The following is a 6,000-nucleotide window of genomic DNA, read 5'->3' as shown; positions in this document are numbered from 1 at the left end:
CGATGAAATAAGGATAAATTGTCTTCAAGAAAACCGATTGGAACCTAATATTTTCGTGCTCTTGGTTTCAATTGTACATCAGTTAACTAGTTCTTCGATTTTCAATTGCTAACGGAAGTGGTGGCGTCCCAAGCCACAGAAATCGACTTTATTAAAATTGACGATATCAACGAACATTTTATTTATTTATTTATTTAGCTTAATACAAGCTATCATAACTTAACTTAACACTAGCTTAACATTTTTTTTTTGCAGTTCTTATTATCAGTTTTCAACATTAATTCATGTGGGCCCTAAGGCCCACATAAAAGCTCTTTAATGTACAAAAACTAACAATTTTGATTGTATTTAACTTAAAATTACAGGGGACGGGGAATTCGCACTTATAAAGGGAAAAAGTAAAGGGTATCTTTGAGATGAGATTTGGAAATGTTGAAATCGAAAACTACCATAGCCCGTAATTAGTGCGGTGATGAGAGATATAGAAAAGGGAAACAGATCGCAGATTTCGAGGGTTAGTGTTAACATGAATATCACTCAGAAGTGCCGGGGAATCTATACTGCCCATTAACAGTTGGTGAGCAAATGATATATCAGCGTTTTTGCGTCTAATATATGTTCTTCCCAGCGGATCTAAAAAGAGAGAATCGTTATCGATGAAGACGGGTTGTGAGAGAGTTTAAGTGAAGTAAAAAGAAAGAATATCTTTTTGAGCCGATCAAAAAAATACAATATATAAGTTAAAACAAAAGGAAATCAATCTCCATTCTCCACCCATCGCAGCATGAGCGTATTATGGTATAAACATATTGCCACCCACAAGCAAGAACACAAACACAACACCTTTTACCCAGACACCCAAAAAGTGATGATCAGCATTATCATTCCATTTACCTAACAAACAGTACCACAGCCAAGTCGTCACTCGTCAGTTCATAATTATCAGCTGAGCAGGATAGTACTCTTTTTAGTTTTTAACATTAATTCTTATAGTATTCCAAGTAATAAAGAAAAAAAAAAGAGGAGTAACACGGTGGTGCACTACAGTGGGGCTCCCTACAAATTTTATACAAAAAAAGCAACCAGATGTCTCAATAATCTAATCTTCATGTCTGGTTTGAAATGTGTTCACGATTTTCCAGATTAGCTCAAAAATCTTGAAATTTTTACGTCAAATGTTAAATATATCGAAAAACGCGAGTGAGCTGTGATTGAAAATAAAATCAAGGTAGATAAGTACCTATTACCAAAATTTTTTATTTGCACATTTTTTTAGATAAGTCGAATGCAGAATTCGACTGAGTAACGACAACAAAATACTCGATTGAGTTATTCAGTATGAATTCTTTTCAACTTAAAGAAAGTAGTGCAAGTGATTCAGGCGATAAAATATAAATTAAAAAAAGTAAAATAAGTTGTTAATCAATTGAAACCAGCTATAAAAATACCGATAAAAGTGAAATTAAAGGTATGTTTTCTCATTATTTTCATGTGTATTAATTTTTTTTTATCAATTTTTTGAAACGTATTAAAAGTTTAAAAAAAGCCTTGCGTTATTTGACTTTTAGTTTTCGATTGGTTTGTATGCAAATCAAATGTATATGAAACGGGATTTCAGTCTAGTCTTGTATGCATATTGAATATTACCGCACGGAAAAGCGAGGTAAAATATACACGAAGCTCCACTATATAAAAATGATTTACAAATTCTTAGAACCAAAGAAGACTAAAAAATCGCTATCAAATGAAAATCCAAAATCCTGTAAACAGAATTTAAGTAAGTTTATGCAATATACATGTGGGATTGGCCAAACCTTGATACATCACCCTATTCCAACAGACGAACAAGACAGAACCGACCACTTAACAAACGGACAGACATAACAAAAGAGAACGAGCGTCCCCTTTCATTTTCTTTTCCATACCCACATTAAATAGTTATTCAGTCTTACGTTGTCCTTATGCGCAGAGAGTTTAGTTGGCCGGGCGTTACGCATCGTTTCCATTTATTTTTAATTATAATTATAAACTAAATACTTATCAATAAACTTTACACAAAAAGTAACTTTGGTGTCGCCTATTTACTTGTTCGAAAAATTATCCCTAGACAAAACCCTACATACATACATAGTAGTTTTAATGGACGAGCGTTCAATCATTTTCTTTAGTTCCAGAGCCTGATGCACAAACTTGTATAAAAAGTTTAAATTTTGACAACTTGTCAGCTGAAGAGTTTAATAGTTTTTGGGATTCATGCACGGAGTGCCGACTTCTGGAGATAAGAAAATCTTCAACGAAGGAGGCGATTTTCAAAACATGGCCGCAGTACAAGAATTTGAATGGTTATCGTTTGGTAAGGTCTTAATCTTCAAAAGTTTTGTTTATTAAGTAACTCTTTTTTTTAATAGATTGACAGAGACTTTAAATTGGGAAGAACTGGGAAACCAACTTTAAAGTAATAAAACAGTTTCTCATTCAAAATATAAAAGACAAGAAAACTACAGAGCTGCTTTCTCAAATCGCAGAATGCGATGCGAACAAAGGTAAAAATTGAAATTTTAAAAAGTAAATGTCTTTTTCTTTTTTGAATATTAAATAAGGTTATACTTAGCAGCAAATATAATTTCTTTGGTGTCATTTAAACATACATAATAACAATTCTCTTTTTCTATATCTATAGAAGATGCGGTACTCACCCTACTGAAAAGTGAACACTGCTATCTCATTCCAAGGAGACCAGTTGTATAAAAACCAACATCAAAGCAGAAATCGGTTCAAAGGTTTACGATAAAAGACTCCCAACATGCTTTCATTTTCGAAGGAGAAAGTGTTCAGCAATTTGAAGACCATTTGGATTTTTTAAAATCCCAACATAACAACGTGCAACCCTTCATTTTATCCTTGCAAAAGAACGATGATCCAGAGTATTGCGTATTACGTGTATCTGGACGGCAGTAGATTGTTGTAAAGTGCGTACTTCACAACATTCCCTTATCATCCTTTCTTATCCCATTACAATTCAACCCATTGCCACTTCAAATTCCCACAGTTCATCATTTCCATCTAATTACCTACAAAAATTACATTCAACTCCAATGTTGTCAACCACGCGATCAACGATCGCTCCACTAAAACCAAACCCATTAGGAAAAAAAGAAAACTGTGGGGGAGCTAGGATAAGTAGTCCCTACTCGAACTCTGGGCTGAAAAGGAGTCTGAGCTGCGGGGCAACCGGAAAAATTGCCACATTTTTAAAGAAATATCGGCTGTATTTGAGGGCGGCTGGTCCACTACACTTCCGAGGAGATTAGAACAAAAATCCATAATCTCAGAACGAAATATAGGTAAGTACAATACAACAATAGTCTACATATGCACTATTTATTATTTTGGCTTTTATTCTTGTTTTTTTTTTATAGGAAAGAAAAAAAAAACATCGACCCTTCCGGAGGTTCTCCATCAGAATGGGCTCTATTCAATAAAGTCCACACAATTGTTGGTGGATACCTAATTAACAATTTCGTTGTTGAGGACAGCCGCCCCTCAGGTAAAGTATTAATAAATAAATAAACAACGCAATGAAGTTTTACTATGTACATATTTATTTTAAATTTCAGAAGAGACATCCTTAGATGCATTTGCAGCTGCAAGGCCCCGGGCTGCAAAAAAAAGGAAAAGTGATGAGAACACTATAAATAAAATAGAAGAAAAAATAGAGCTCTTTGTGAAAGAGTGCAAGGAAACAGACGAAAAAGCTTTAGAGCTAGAAAACAAAAAAATTGCAATATTGAAGGATTTGGTCGATGAGACAAAACACTAACGCTAATTTTTTAAAATTGTTTCAAAAATAAAGTGTTTAAAATAAATGTTTGTTTAGTGCTTTTTTTTAGTATATTGAAATATATTAACAGTTGTATAAAAATCAACATCAAAGCAGAAATCGGTCCAAAGGTTTACGATAAAAGGCTCCCAACAAGCTTTCATTTTCGAAGGAGAAAGTGTTCAGGAATTTGAAGACCATTTGGATTTTTGAAAATTCCAACATAACAACGTGCAACCATTCATTTTATCCTGCAAAAGAACGATGATCCAGAGTATTGCGTATTACGTGTATCTGGACGGCAGTAGATTGTTGTAAAGTGCGTACTTCACAACATTCCCATTCGTTCAAAAGAACGATGATCCAAAATATTACGTGTGTCTGGACGGATACAGATTGAAATTCAAAACACTACTATGGGCAGTATACATTTGCCTCAAAATTTTGTTTGTTTTTGATTAACAATACCCAGCTGCTTGCGAACAGTTTTGGGTTTTTATTCAATATTATTTTTATTCAATTGAAAGCTGAATTAAATAATTTAATAATTAATAAATAATTAAGTAAATGTTAATGTTAATTTTAGTGATGATTATATTCACTAAATTGATGAATAATATTCATCATATTCATGAATGCGATTGACAGCATGATGAACTAATTCATCATATTGATGTACACCTTTATTAATTATTTATTCGACATATTAATGAACAAAGTTGATGAATGATGAACGAGTTTCATCACTTAAAACTGTCATCATATTGATGAACCTTTTTGGTTTAGTGAACTATAAAGGACTCCCAGCAGTCATTGGTGGTTGACAAAATTGCTACAAAGGTGAGACAACAAGGGCAAAACTTGCAGCCACTTATTATTCAATGTAGGTTTGATAACACTTACATAGTTTATTTTAATGAAATTGATTTTTCAGATCCAGAAGATATTTTAATTGTAAACCATCTCCACGCCATCCTACCGCCAACAACCCGATAAACAGCGGTTTTAAGCGAAATAAAAAAAAAACATTTTGAAGCCAACTATAAAGAACTCCCAGCAGTCATTGGTGGTTGAAGTGGGGGAAGTAAATGATCTCAACCCCACCATCAACAAAATTGCTACAAAGGTGAGACAACAAGGGCAAAACTTACAGCCACTTATTACTCAATGTAGGTTTGATAACACTTACATAGTTTATTTTAATGAAATTAAATATAAATTTCAAAACTTCTTGCCAGCTTTAGATACTTGTTTTAAAATTTTGTTTACTCTTAAGCTCAAATATCCATTTCAATGTAAATCTGTTTGGCTTTTTGTACAAATTTTTTTTTTCAAATTGTAATTTCGGATGTTTTTATCCTTATAGATTCCTTAAAAAAATAACATGTTTAAATGCTATTTATGTTTAATTGTATTAAGTGATGTAAAAAAGCTTATATGTCACTATAAAGCAATACATTACTTTAAACAAACAGATGATTATCAATGTTTTCGCTGTAAACAAATTTACAACCTTAAAAGTTTTAGATGACATTTTTAATGATCATGTAAGAGCCTAAATTTTAACTGGTCTGAGAACAATGTATGTGGGAATGGCCAAACCTGTAATGTCATACCCTAATACTAACACTACAACAGTATAACACTAGAATGAAGGAACTGCGTCCCCTTTCATATTTCTTTCCATATCCACATCGTCAGTAGTTAGTCAATCTTGTATTGTTCTTGTGCGCGGATAGTTGACTTAATAACTAAAAACGGATATTTTATTTAACTCTGTTCGAAAGAACAGGAAGTGTGTTTTTTTTACGGTTTACTTAATACTCAGATATAAATTATATATATCGTGAACAACAAATATCTATTTTGAACAAATTTCAAACTTTTATAAGCATGAAATGATGCCTTTGTAAACAAAATATATTTCTTTATCAGAATATGGACATTGCATTATGTCGTCCGTCCGTGGAAAACAAAATTGTTTTAAGTATTTTGTAAATCACCGAAGCCAACAATAAAGGATTCACAGTAATCGCTCATTAAGGAGGTACAGCAAACCAACAATTTTAATCCTACACTTGACACCTTTGCATCAAATATGAGAGCTTTTGGTCAAAACTTACAACCTCTTATAATTCGTTGCTATTTTGATGATTCGTATGTAGTTTATATGAATGCAA

General features: G+C 32.7%; 1 long non-coding RNA gene across 1 annotated transcript; it reads left to right on the top strand.

Annotated features, from left to right (window-relative positions):
* Positions 1-1,505: 1,505 nt before the first annotated feature.
* On the top strand, positions 1,506-3,210 carry LOC129947181 (uncharacterized). Its single transcript, XR_008781691.1, has 2 exons — positions 1,506-2,543; positions 2,681-3,210. It is a non-coding gene; the product is annotated as an uncharacterized LOC129947181 (long non-coding RNA).
* The last annotated feature ends 2,790 nt before the right edge of the window (positions 3,211-6,000 follow it).

Source organism: Eupeodes corollae, chromosome 2, assembly GCF_945859685.1.
Source record: "Eupeodes corollae chromosome 2, idEupCoro1.1, whole genome shotgun sequence".
NCBI lineage: Eukaryota > Metazoa > Arthropoda > Insecta > Diptera > Syrphidae > Eupeodes > Eupeodes corollae.
The sequence above is the reverse complement of the archived record's forward strand: the minus strand, read 5'-3'. Positions and strand labels throughout refer to the sequence as shown.